Raw genomic sequence first — 14,340 nt, forward strand, 5'->3', positions numbered from 1 at the left:
CAAGTGGTTTCGTTGACTCTTCTGGGTGCTAAAACCACCAGGTGGTATTTGACTTCGGTTTAATGCAGAGTTCCAGTTTCCACGCCGCGCCCCCCACCCCCTCACTAGACATTTCAGGATCTGCGTACACAGGCCCAGAATGGAGTTAATTCTTCTCTCCCTCCCCTCACAGGCTTTTTTCAGGGCAGGGTGGCCACGCCAGGGTTTGGGGAAGAGGTCGAAATGGGGCAGCTTTGGGAGGGGGGGCCCAGTAGGCACAATAAATGCATCGTGGGGATTAAGCTGTCCTGATAGTAATGGGCATAATTTGTCCTCTTTGCTAAGCAGGGTCTGCCTTGGAACGGGTGGCTACATCGGAGCACTGTCTGCTGTAAGATCAGTGGCAGAGCAGCTGCTTTGCATGCAGAAGGTCCCTGGTTCGATCCCTGGCAGCATCTCCAGATAGGGCTGGGAGAGACTCCTGCCTGCAACCTTGGAGAGGCGCTGCCAGTTTAGCGCAGGCAAACTGAGCTAAACAGAACAATGGTCTGGCTCAGAATAAGGCAGCTTTTTCCTATGTTGCAATGAAAAGCTTGCGAGTGAAATTGGACCACAGAAGATACCAGAGCATAGGCACATAGACAGTGGCCTTCTACCTAGTCAGACCATTGCCCCTAATGTTTCACTATTGCCGTGACACTGTTTGGGAAAGGGTTCGGTTAAATAAAGCAGGACTTTCCTGGGGGAGGGCAATATTAGATAAACAGGTTGTGAACAGGAAACTGACGTGCTAGGTTAAAAGGGGGGGGCCCTGGAGGGCTAGACAGGGCGCTCCAGGACGCAAGCACTCCGGCTGAGAAGCCTGATCTCACGCCGCTTGGCTCTTTATTGATCGCAAAAAAAGCTGTCCTTTTCAGAGCCGGCTCCAGCAATGCAGGTGGCGAGGGAAGTAGCATAAAACAGAACTTGTCAAAACGCAGGAATCCAGGCCTCCGTCGCGCGAGCAAATCCCAGCAAGAGAGTTCAGAAAAAGCAAAACAAAAACAAGACACCGAAACCAGACTCCCACTTCTGGGATCAGGATCAAAAACAGCCCAAAGCCTGAAAGATTCGCAACAGCTCAGCTCAAATTAGTTGAATATGTTGCATGTTTCTCGAGGCAAACCCGGTTTACTTTGGAATTAAAAAAAACACACACTTAGCGCTATGCTGGATGTCCAAGATCTCAAATAGCTTGCAGGAGAGTTCAAGGAGGCTGCCTCTTAAACCCAGATGGGTATTGGGAGGCGCCATTGAGGTCTGCAGGTTCCTTGCCAAAGGATTCCTGGTTCTGGGAGGTGGTCAGAATCACTCCCCTCTTCTCCTACCTTGGACTTTACAAACACATGGCCACCATTCAGGAATGCACACCGCTCTCCTTCCCTTCCGCCCAACCCAGTTTAGGGTCATGAGAACAACCTTCTCAAGTCCATTATATATTTGGCAATTCTGTGGGGCAAGACCAGGGCACTGGCGATTGCGGGGACAGGGTCGTTTGCTTTGACCTAAGATCTTTAGCAACAGTACCGGAGTTTCCTCTAGGCTTACAAGAGGCTTTACGCACAGTGCTTCTACCCCGAATCTCCTTCAGGAGAGAGTGTGTGCATTCACACACAAGCCAAACCTACCCTGAAGTCCCTTCGAGATCCTTGGACCCACTCCACACACAAATCGGGCTTTGTCTTGCAAATTCTTGAGGTATTTCTGGGTTTTTAAAATGCTGGTTTTAAGCAAATAGAAAGGCACTGATATAGAATCATTAGCATGATAAGAAGGATACTCTCTTTACAAATGCAGATGTAGCTCTTCAGTACTCTCTCCCTCTCCTTGCCCCCCACCATTAGCTACAAGGGAAACACGAAGGAAAACATGTGAACTTGCATCAAAACAAAACCCAAGAGCAGAGGGGAGGGGCCACTTCCCACATTGCCACGAGTGTGATTCGAAGGGGCTTCACTCAACATTTGCCCTGCAGCATGAAGCCAGGTGCGAATAACCCCCAAGTGACACTTCTATCCATAGATGGCGCTGGAGAAGGCAACCACGCCCCCAGAGAAGTAGCTGCCACCACACCTGCCAGACCCCTGCAGTAATTTGAAGGAAAGGCACTTTTTAACATTCGAGTGCCGAGGGGTGTGCACAGAACTGGTTTCTCCAGTTTGGCTCGAATCTGAACCCGATTCGAACCGACCCGACCCGGTTCCATGTCCGCCCAAACGGGGTTTGACCACTGAACCAAGCCAAACTGGTTCAGGGGAGATACTTGTAAAGGGGAATCCGGTGAGGATTCCCTTTCCCAAGTACAGGGGTTGTGGGCCATTTCAGGGGCCAGGTGGGGGTGGTGAGTGAGTAGGTAAGCTGCTGACCTGTCTGGCGTGGCTGCCGGTGCTGCCGCTCACCCTCCTGACGGCCCCAAGCAGCGTGGCCTTTTACTAAGCCACCACCGAGGCAGTGACTCTGTAAGAAGGGAAGAGCACACTGCTTGGGAGGGGGAACAGCGGTGAGCAACAGCGCCAGCCGCTGTGCCAGCCAGGTGAGCCGCTTACTGACTCACTCATTGTCCCCACATGCCGAACCGGTTCCCCTGAACCGGGCCCGGTTCGGATCGATCATGTACCAAACCGCTGGGGCTTCGCAGATGATCAAGCTCCCCACCTCCAGCCTTGTTTTTGTCTAACACATGATCACACAACGGGAGCACGCCCAGCTCCTGAAACTGGGTAGGATTTGTCTCCTACCCTCGCACCATTCCCTGTGAATTCCCTAGCTATGTGCACTGTGTCTGGAGTGTGCATTCCAGGCTATTTCACAACTGTTGTGTTTGCACAGCCTGAGGCATGTCCCATTTCCCCTGAAGGGAGCTTTTGCGCAAGAGCGCAATTCCACAAATCCTCATTTTAAAAATAAAAATAAAAAACCACAACCTGCAGCTATGCAATCTTCTTGCAGTAGCACAACTCTCTGTTATGCATGTTCTTCTTTGGTTAAGATGTCAGGCATTGTTATTTTGCTTTTAGAAATTAAGCTGTGGGGCAAAGTTTACTACCTCCCAAGAAAAGGACTTTATTTATTTATTTTTATTTTTACATTTCTAGACCGCCTTTCGTTAAAAACACAACCCCAAGGCGGTTTACAAAAATTAAAACATACAATAAAAAAGCAATTAAAAACATCAAGCTAAAAACATATAAAAACTATGACTTTGCCCCTTCTGTGTCCCCCAAATACATTTTTGTCTGGTGCTGCCACTGGGCTCTTCCACAGAGCTGCTGTACCTGAACTGCTGGTACACAGAGGGATATGAATGGCCATCTCTCAAGGCAACAGGTGAGGGGATGGGGGTTACACTTCAGTGGCAGAGCATCTGCTTTGCATGCAGAAGGTCCCAGGTTCAGACCCTGGCAGCATCTCCAGGTGGGGAATACTGGGAAAGACTCCTGCCAGAAACCTTGGAGAGCTGATGCCAGACAATGCAGACAATATTACATAGGAACATAGGAAGGAAGCTGCCAGATACTGAGTCAGATCATTGGTCTATCTAGTTCAGTATTGTCTTTACAGACTGGCAGCAGCTTCTCCAAGATTGCAGGCGATATCTTACAGTGCTCACATGTGGTCTCCCATTCAAATACAAGCAGGGCAGAGCCTGCTTAGCTAAAGGGACAAATCATGCTTGCTACCACAAGACCAGCTCTCCTCTCCTGATTGAGTTAGATATTGAGCTTGATAGACCAATAGTGTGATTCGGTATAAGGCAGCTTCCTGTTTTCATGTCTCCCTATATCATAATAACATCAGTGGCATGAATCAACCTCTGTGGCGGTGGGAATGAGGATCCTTTATCCTCCTTCAATCTTCTGACAGATGTTTTGACTCCACATGGCAGGTTTCTATACCTTCAGAATTTGCATGGAAGTGGAAACCCTACCAAGCACAATTATTATTATTTTACACAGTCAGACAGGTGTTATTGACTGGTTTGTTTTATCCAGACATCGAGTCCTTCCCAAGGACCTGGGATGCCAGAATCTAATTGTCAATTGTTTAGATATCGTCGCAGAATATAGGCTGTTCCCAGTAAAGCTGCTTTTTGTAATTGGCTGATGGTGAATTCTGTGGCCCCTATGGTGTTGAGGTGCTCTTCAAGGTCTTTTGGAACTGCACCCAGGGCGCCAATGACCACTGGGATTATTTGGGTCTTTTTCTGCCACAGCCTTTCAATTTCAATTTGTAGATCTTTGTATTTGGTGATTTTTTCTATTTCTTTTTCTTCTATTCTGCTATCCCCTGGTATTGCTATGTCGATTATTTTAACTTGTTTTTCTTTCTTCTCAACTACAGTGATATCTGGTGTATTGTGTGGCAGATGTTTGTCTGTAGTCGGAAGTCCCATAATATTTTTACATCTTCATTTTCAACAACTTTTTCAATTTTATGCTCCCACCAATGTTTGGCTACAGGTAGCTTGTATTTTTTGCAGATGTTCCAGTGTATCATCCCTGCTACTTTGTCATGCCTTTGTTTGTAGTCAGTCTGTGTGATCTTTTTACAACAGCTGATTAGGTGGTCCATGGTTTCATCTGCTTCTTTACAAAGGCAGCACTTGCTGTTTGTGGTTGATTTTTCGACTTTGGCTCTTATTGCATTTGTTCTTAGTGCCTGTTCTTGTGCAGCCAGTATTAAACCCTCTGTTTCTTTCTTCAAGTTGCCATTCTTAAGCCATTGCCAGGTCTTGGTGATGTCTGATTTTCACTTATATTGTGCAAATATTGACCATGCAGGGGCTTATTTCTCCATTTTTCTGCTCGGTTCTTGACTTGTTCTTTCTTGTAGGCCTGCTTTGTTTCATTGGTGATGAATAGTTTCTCGTTCTTGACCATTTGAAGTGCATCTTCTTCACTGTCCTTGATATATTCTTCAAGGCCTCTTTTCTCCTCCTCTACTGTTTGATGGACTTGCAGCATTCCTCTTCCACCTGAGCTGCGAGGGAGGTAGAGCCTATCGACATCACTGCGGGGGTGCAGAGCATGATTGATGGTCATGATTTTCCTGGTCTTAAGATCCAGCGTCTCTAGCTCTGCCTGTGTCCAGTCTATTATTCCTGCAGTGTATCTGATAACAGGGATAGCCCAGGTGTTTATGGCTTGTATGGTGTTCGCGCCATTGAGTTTGGACTTGAGGATTTTTCTGACTCTCCTGATCTCCACTTCCAATTTTTCTTTTAACTTCAGTGTGTGCGATGTTATCAGCCTGGAGAATGCCCAAGTATTTGTAATGTTCTTTCTCTTCCAGGTTCTTGATCTTGCTTCCATTGGGCAGTTCTATTCCTTCTGTTTCTGTTGTTGTTGTTGTTGTTATTTATTACAACTTATTATTTATTAAAATTGTCCCTGGCCCTGTAGGAATTGTAGGATTTTCTCTTCTATGCAAATCCTGAAGGTACAGAAACCTTTGTTGGGGCTGAATCTGATGGCCATATCTCTGTATTCTTCTAGAATCATGGAGAGAAAGGAGTGAAGCTAAACTGGCTGAAATTAAATTGATAAGAGGCAGCAGGTTTACACATTCTTCTGATTGTTCCCTGGTTCTCTGATCGTGGAAGATATGCTTCCTGCTCATATGACTAATAGTGATGAGTGATTCTGGCTCTAATTCAAACTGAGCTCAGCAAATCAAGACACTAAAAACAAAAATAAAAAATTGCTTGTTTTTTCATAACCAGTTGAAATTATCAGCGGCATGATAGAATCGGAAGACCCGCTGCCAAACCCCCGAGATGCCCAATTTCTAGGGCCCCTGACTTCCAATGTGTGGTCTCAGGAGCCCTGGAGAACTACGTTTCCCAGACTCCGTCTGGTACCTGGGATGGAGGTACACCATTGTGGTTTGAGATCCAAACTGGACAAGGGCTGTTAAAAAAAAATAATGCACTCACTTCGTAGTGCCACCAAACACCACAGGATCATATCCTGAAGAAGAGAATTATGAACTTTGGCAGCATCGCTACTATTTCTGTGTCCTAAAATGTAAAAATAATTTTTGCTAGGGGCCATCATAATGTTGTGGGTTAGCGAGTTTTGTACGTCATTATGTGTTCTCCCACCAACTGCTCTGGAATCCCAACTTTTGACCAAAGACATTAAGCCAAGAAAATATAACTTTGAATCAAAGGGAATGTCAAGGTGTTGGTGGAGAGGCGGCGGCATTCTGTCTCCAGGAGCTGGGCACTTATTTCCTTGTGAAATACAATCACCCTTAATTAATATTATGATGATCCTGTCTGGCATTTTAGCGAGCTGCTCCACAGGCTGTGTGCTTCTACCTGGGCCACATGCCCACTTGACACTCTGATAAATAGCCTTTAAGGACTTGTGGAAAAGCATCCGGAACACTCTGGCGTTTCAGCTAACTCACCGTTTCTGACTTCCACCCTAGGGGAAATTGCTTGCCTGGCACTTTTGCTGAATTTCTGTCTCTTTGGCGAGCTTTGGAACTCTGAGAAGCTGGAACGCTTTAGCTTTCTTGCGTGCAGTGCGGAGCTTTCATCATGTAGTGCAGAGTTTGTGGAACTCATGGACACAAGACATATTCAGTTGCTGAATCCTGAACACAGGTATTACAATCTTGTGAATAAAAAAATGGTGGGATGATGATGAGGAGGAGGAGGAGGAGGAGGGGGATTCATAAGATAATATAAGACTTGAGTTCCCCACGTATGCAGAAACCGCTGCCTAACTTTCAGGCAAATCTATTTTACTTTCCAAACCAATTGAAGCAGTCAGAGAGCAGCTGGAGAGCCGGTCTTGTGGTAGTGAACATGAAGTGCCCCTTTGCTAAGCAGGGTTTGCCTCGGTTTGCATTTGGATGGGTGACTATGTATGAGTGCTGCAGGATGGAGCCATAGCTCAGTGGAGGAGCATCTGCTTTGCATGCAGAAAATCCCAGGTTCGATCCCTGGCAGCACCACCAGGTAGGGCTGGGAGAGACTCCTGCCTGAAACTCTGGAGAGCTGCTGCCAGTCTGTGAAGACAATCCTGAGCTAGATGGACCAAGGGTCTGACTCGGCCTAAGGCAGTTTCCTATGTTCCAGTTTGATCAGGAACATGGCATGGGTGGAGAGGGGCTTTAATCTTTTGCACTCTCAATGCTTCCCCAAGAAAAATCTGCCCTGAATCAGCAATTTACCCCTTAAGGTATCATTTGCTGCAAGGGAAAATAGCCACTATGGGGATGATTTTGAGTGGGGCAGGGGGAGCAGGTGGGCAGATGGTTTAAGCCTCACCCTCTCTACCCATGCCATGCTCCCTGCTGAACTGCTGCTAAGGGCATAGTGGTGGGCCCGTTCAAACTCTAGCAACCCTACTCAGAAACACCCTTTGTTTGTTTGTTTGTTTGTTTGTTTGTTTGTTTGTTTGTTTAAAGGACCTGAATCTGATTCACAGCAAGTCCTAGGTAAAATTAATCACAAAACAAAGTACCCAATGCACCTATGCATAATCCAAAAACATGGGTAACAAGACAAAGATAAAACCACAGACACTACGGGGGAGATCAACCAAAACAATCTGGACCCTTCCCTGGTATTTCCTCCTAGGAAACGGTATTCAGAGGTAGACTTCCTCTAAGAATGGAGGTTCCATTTAGCTAACAATGGTGAAGAAGATACCTGCTGTCTAGACCCAGGATTCTCAATGTTGGGTCCCCAGATGTTATTGGATTTCAACTCCCATAATCCCCAACCAAAGGCCACTGGGGCTGGGGATTATGGGAGCTGAAGTCCAATAACATCTGGGGACCCAATGTTGAGAACCCCTGGTCTAGACTGTCTAGTCCACCATCCTGCCCTCCCCTTCTATTGACCCCCAGTAACTACTATCTAGAGGCATACTGCTCTGAACATGGACGCTCCACATCGCCATCGTGACTTGTACTCAGTGTCCAATCTCTTCTCTTCCTCCATGAATTGGTCTAATCCCCTCTTAAAGCCATCTAAGCTAATGGACATCACCACATCCCGTGGCAATGAGTTCCACCATTTCCATTTGGGCTGCTACTTTTAGGCAGGGTGCCTCCATCTTTAAATGTGTGGTCTCCATCGCTGGACTAGATAGCCCTTGGGCCTGATCCAGCGGGGCTGCTCTGATGTTCTTAGGAACGTTCTCCCTGGGCGTTAAAGCATGGCGTAGGTGGGTCTGAAATGTGTGGGGCCGCTGAATAGGCATCTGCCTCTTTGAACTCAAACCCAGTCCTGGTTAGAGATGCAAAGGAGATGTTGGAGTCGGTGGATTTCTTTTAATGATCCCTCCGGAGCTGTTGAGAGACATCCTGGGAAAATGGATTTAGAGACTTCTAGGAAAGCGGAGGCCGACCTCGTGCCGACCTTTCCGTATCAACAAGGAGTCGGAGACTCTTAAATCCCGGCTGCTAGTTGCTGCCGCTGCACAGGTGTGTTCAATCTGTGAGCTGCGTGGATGTGTTTCATCAGAGGAAGCTCTCTGGTTTTTGTTTTTTAAACCTTACTCTCTCAGCCAGTGGTTACAAAACGCCACTCAGACCCCTGTTCCTTGGTCTGGCGATCAGGGTGCCCAAGGTCATGGCTGGCTGTCGGCAGCATTTCGTGGCGCTTCGTGATTATCTGGTGATCGTGCTCTCCTTTGCTGTCGGACTGTTGGTTCCACATGTTTCTCCTGCCGTCTGGCCGCAAGTAGGGGCTTTCCAGAAACTATTCACTGGAGCTGTTCTCACAGCTCTAATCAGGGTAGGAAAGCCGGGCATGTTCCTGATTGGTGGTTGTGTGTTTGCAAAGATCAAGGTAAGAGGAGAGGAAAGTGACCGTGTGGGAGGCGAGAGCTGGAAGGATGGGCGTGGCCAACCCACATCCTGCCCCCAGCCAGAGGCGGAGCCACCGTTGAGTGAACGGATTCAAAGAACCCAGGCCGCCGAAATAAATGCATGGAACGAGAACTCTCCCCCTGAAATTAGAAGGGGAAGGCTCACTCAGGGCTCTCCGGAACCTGAGCCATGCCCCCCGTGCATGTGACGTCATGCACACGAGATGTCACTGGCAGGGCCACTGAGCGGGGTGGAACACAGGCTGCCGTTCAGCTGACTCCACCCCTGTCCCCAGCATTTTACTGAGGGTGGGTGAAAAGCCTCCCTACCCAGCTCCCGTCTCCCACACGATTGCTTTCCCCTCCTCCTCCCCGCTTGATATTTGCAAAAACACAACCGCCAATCAGGAGCACTCTTGGCTGTCCTACGCTGTCTGGGCCCTCCTCCAACTCTAACTCTGATCATGAGAACAAACCCACTATGTAAGCCTCATGTAGCAAGAACTCTGCTCCATCACGGGAAAGGGCTCCTGTATTTCGCATTCGGTTTCCCACAGTAGCCAACACAGTGCTTCAAGGAAGCCCAGCTGCCAGCTTGATCTTTGTGGATGGGGCCGTAGCTCAGTGGTAGAGCACCTGCTCTATCTGTCTATCTATCTATCTATCTATCTATCTATCTATCTATCTATCTATCTATCTATCTTTATTTAAAATATTTATACCCCGCCCCTCTACTACTGCTCGGGGCGGCTCACAACAATAAGATAGACACAGATACAATAAAACTAATAAAATTAACTATTTTTTTAAAAAGTCACATTAAAAACCATAGTTCTTAGGTTCAAATTAGAACTGAAAATCATGAAAAGCTAAAGAAGCTACCAGATAGAACAAAACTTTACATGCAGAAAGTAGGGGTGTGCACAAACGGTTCGGCACAGAACCGGTTCACCTCGAACCGGGCCAGTTCAATGCAATTGCGCATGCATGGATGCCAGAAAGACAGAGGCGTATCTAGGGAAAATAGCGCCTAGGGCAAGCACTGAAATGGTGCCCCCTATCCGAACATCTGACACCCACCTTTCAGATAACTTTACCATAATATCAGCTCAAAAATACAAGTCAAGCTCCTTAATTTTTTAATATTTCAAAAACTATTTAGCAGTGGACGTAGCCAGACCAAAAAATGCTGGAAAACTACAAATTTCAGTATGCTGGGGATCATGAAATACCCAAATACTATGTGGAGGTGTACTTGGAAAACTAAACAGAAGTTCCTGCCTAATTCTCTACTATGCATTGTAGCATCACTATTACATAGGTTTTTAAAATAAATGGAGAATTTGACTTTTCCCAGATACTCTGAAAATAATTAAAGGATATGCAGAGTAAACTGTGTCATTGCTTGGAATATATTCTAGTATTTCAGAAAGACAGTTAAAATTAGAGAAAGAGAGCAAGAAACTCCCAGTGGGTCTTAATACTAAGGATTTCACACTGATTCAAAGACAAACTCACCATTAATAGTCATATTATTAAGACATCACATTTAACTCACTTAGAGAAGCAAAGTAGAGCAAATGAATACAATCCTAGCTCATAAGCATCAGCTCAGTATTCACAAACCCTGATTCTCTGTACTTCGTGCCAAACTAAATATGTGTACAGTGACTTATATTATATTAATTTAAAATTTTTAAAATCTATACCCCCTTCAGAGGGCTTCCTAAAGGCTGGGGGGGGGGTGTCTGCAAAAGTTCCCCCTCCCCCACTGGCCTCTAGAGCCTCGCAGGGACCATTTGAGCATGTGCAGTGGCCATTTTTAAAAATAATTTTCTTAAATGGCCACTGAAAACAAAATGGCCACTGTGCATGCTCAAATGGCCTCTGTGAGGCCTGGCATGGCCTAGGGCCTCACAGAGGCCATTTGAGCATGCGTGGTGGCCATTTTGTTCTGGTGGCCATTTTTTGTTTTTGTTTTTTTAATTTTTAAAAATGGCGCCCCCTTCAAGTGGCGCCCGGGGCACGTGCCCTGCCTGCCCCACCCCTAGATACGCCCCTGCAGAAAGAGGCAGGGGCACATGCGCTTTCATTATGGGCTTTGTCGGCGGTGGGGAGGAGAGCGACAGGAGGCAGCAAGCTTGACAGTAAGAGGGCCTTTTATCTATCTCTCTTGCTGCCCTCCCTCCACCATCACCCCTTCATAGAGCCAGAGCCCCCACCCCTATACTTGCAAAAGGGAATTCTCACCCGATTTCCCTTTACAAGTATTGCTGCCCAAACCAGTCGGATTGAACAGACCGTACCAGCCGGCCAGGTTGATCGAACCAGTTCGGTGCAATGCAGTTCGGGCCAAATTGGTTCAGATTCGAACCAAACATGTTTATGGGTTCACGCACACCCCTAGCATTAAGTCCCAGGCATGGTTGAGAAAGACCTCTCCTTAAAACTCTTGAGTAGCAGGATCAGTGTGGAGACTGTCAAACTAGACAGGCCAATGTTTTTACTCAGCACGAGGCAGCTTCCTGTGCGAAGAAGACCCATAGTGCAGTGTGACACTCTTGCGGTGTCACATGGAGCGAGGCTGGAATTGAATGGTAGACCTGTCGAAATCTGTAGACTGTACTGAGCTAGACAGAGCAATGCTCCACCTCAGTAACAGGCAGGTCCCTCTGTTCCTAAGGAGCATGGGGAGCTCAGTGGAGATCACAGAGCATCCCAGATTAAATCCCAGGTATCTTCAGGTAGAGCCGGGGAAGACCCTGGCCTGAAATCCTGGACGAGCTGCTTCCAGTCAGTGCAGACAATACCGAACTAGTTGGACCAAGGCTGAAGGCCATTTCTTTTGCTGCCTTCCTAGTACCCACACAACGCCTTCAAAATACTCTCAACTTCGGCCCTCGGTGTTTAAGAGAATGTCTTCTTTGCTATGAACCACATCACCCATTGAGATCATCAGGGGAGGTTCATCTGCAGTTGCCACTGGCTTGACTGGTGGCTACAGGGACAGGCCTTCTCTGTTGCTGCCCCGGGACTCTGGAATGTGCTCCCTGCTGAAATAAGTGCCTCCAAATCTCTTTTTAAAAAGTCTCTTAAAGACTTGTGTTTTCACCCAAAAATTTTAACTGGATTGTGGTTTTAAATTGTTGTTAGGTTTTTCATTTTTAATCTGTATCATGTAAACCACGAAGAGAGACAGAGGTTTGGGGCGGTCTACAAATCACACACACACACAGACCACGTGGTAGTCGGAGGAGTCAATTGATTCTGTCAGAAGGCTAGGCCTGTGCCTTTAAATGTTGTCCTTCCCTTGTGATTTGTAAAGTTTAATTTCCGTAATGGGCTGTGGTGGCAGAGATCCGTTCCCTGGATCTCACTGGTCCCCCCCACCCCACAATAGGAATTGCTGAATGGAAGGTTGAGTCATATACTGTAGTCAAACATCAATATTCTGATTGAAAGAAACGGAGGATGCGACTTGGAAAGGGGAGGGGGGAGGTAGGGGCCGCTTGATATAAATTACCTCCTCTCCCCTTCCTAATCCCTTTTAAAAGCCCTCTGCAGCACCTGAACATTTGGAGCGCGCGCACAGAAGGGAAAGACAAGCGGACTTCCTGTGGGAGACGAAGTTTATAACTTATGCATTGCTTGGAAATGCCATAAGTAATTAATCTGTGTTACAGAAACAGCAGAGCGGCATAAATATTTTAACGTGGGATGAATATTTTAGTGGGGAGCCTTGATTTGAGAGCGAAAACGACAAGCCTGACACGGAACCGTGATGGCGCGCCTGTTAAGAACCGTTAATGATTTATTGGCTCTGTCAGTAGGAATAACTTCCACCCTCTCTTCCGTTACATAATGCCTTTGAAATATTGGTAAAGCGATTAGCGGGGACAAAAGTGTGTGTGTGTGGGGGGGGTTGGGGACACGACGGCGACTTCAGGAGGTCCTTTTGGGAGAGACTGACGCACAAGAGAGAGACGGCGTGTGTGTGTCTCTGCCCCCTCATTACGGGCCCTGACGCGGACCCCGGAGCTGCCCCCCGTGGGCACGCCGGGCCGTGGAATTGCTGGAAGCTCTACCACATGTCTCCCTGTGTTTCCTGCGGTGGGCTTTTCTTGGCAGGCCCGGGCTTGGAATGGCTGTGAGACTTCCTCCGAGCCAAAGCCCAAATAGTGCCTGAAACCTGAGTAGCTGACAATTCCTCACAGCCAGTCCTCTTGCGTCGTGCTGCAGTCATGGCTGGATGAGAGGCGATGGGGCCCGCCCGGCTGAAAGCGGCTCGCTCGGAGGGACGCAGGCTCCGAGTGTCCGTCTGGTCTGGCACATGCCCACGGCCCCGATCTTGCGGTCCCCAATATATCACCATGGATTCCAGGGCCAGGCCAGACTTTACCTGGCCACTTTCACAGAAGGGCTGTCATTGGAGCCTCTTGAGCACGGACAGTGCTTCTTTGCTGGAATCTGTCCCTGGGAAATCATGGTCCCAATTTTATCCCTGTTGTTGCCTTTCGGGGATGCCGGGTTAAGTTTTTCTTTCTTTCCCCGCACGGCTTGCTAGAGTTGTCATTCCTCAAGGTTCAGCTGTGTCCCCAGAGGCTGTAGAAATGAAATCTCTGGTGGATGCATCATGCCTCTGCAGAGGCGGCCCTTCCATGAGGCGAGGCGAGGCGAGGCAGTGGCCCCTGGCAGCAGATTATTGGAACACCAGCAGGGTGGCAAGAAGCCCTCTTCTGCGCTCCCCCATTTAAAAAAAACACCAGGGAAAGTGAAAGGAGAGTGCAGGCAATTTGGCACCTTTCCACAGGGACTCAGAGGTCTTAAGCCAATGTAACCGCGACCCATAAAAGTTGGTTCAGGGTGGTAAGTGCAGTCAAGGAATGGTATTCCCTGCTGTGGGTAGAACAAGAGACCTGAGGGAGAGAACGCAAGGGGGTCTGCTTTATGGAGAGACCGAGATTGAACAAACCTTAGTCCCTTGATGAGGGCACTGTAACACCTGAAACTCCTGCGTTCGACTCTGCAGGGTTAATCCACACTCCTCTGTTCTTCCAGACCAGTGGTTCCCAACCTGGGTTCCTCCAGATGTTGCTGAACTATGCCTCCCAGCACCCCCAGACACAATAAATTGTAGCTGGGGATGATGGGAGTTGTAGGCTCGCCCGCCACCAAGGCTGACCCTTTTCATCAGCATGGTGAATGGGGCACCTAAAATCTGCCCGAAGGGGCAGGGTGCATATAATTTCCCCAAAGTGGAAATTCTCCCCAAATGTCAGGGCTTTCAGGGTTCCTCCAAAGGAAGTTAAGAGCTGTTCTCAGGATGATTACTAGGGTAGGAGGCACCTCCTAGCCTAGTTGGGCAGCCGTGCAGACTCCTGACTTCTACAATCCCAATAATTTTGGCAGCTGTGCAAACTCCCCAATTCTACAATCCTGAGAATTTTGGCAGCTGTGCAGACTCCCCAATTCTACAATCCCGAGAATTTTG

The sequence above is a fragment of the Hemicordylus capensis genome, chromosome 17 (assembly GCF_027244095.1).
Source record: "Hemicordylus capensis ecotype Gifberg chromosome 17, rHemCap1.1.pri, whole genome shotgun sequence".
Taxonomy (NCBI): domain Eukaryota; kingdom Metazoa; phylum Chordata; class Lepidosauria; order Squamata; family Cordylidae; genus Hemicordylus; species Hemicordylus capensis.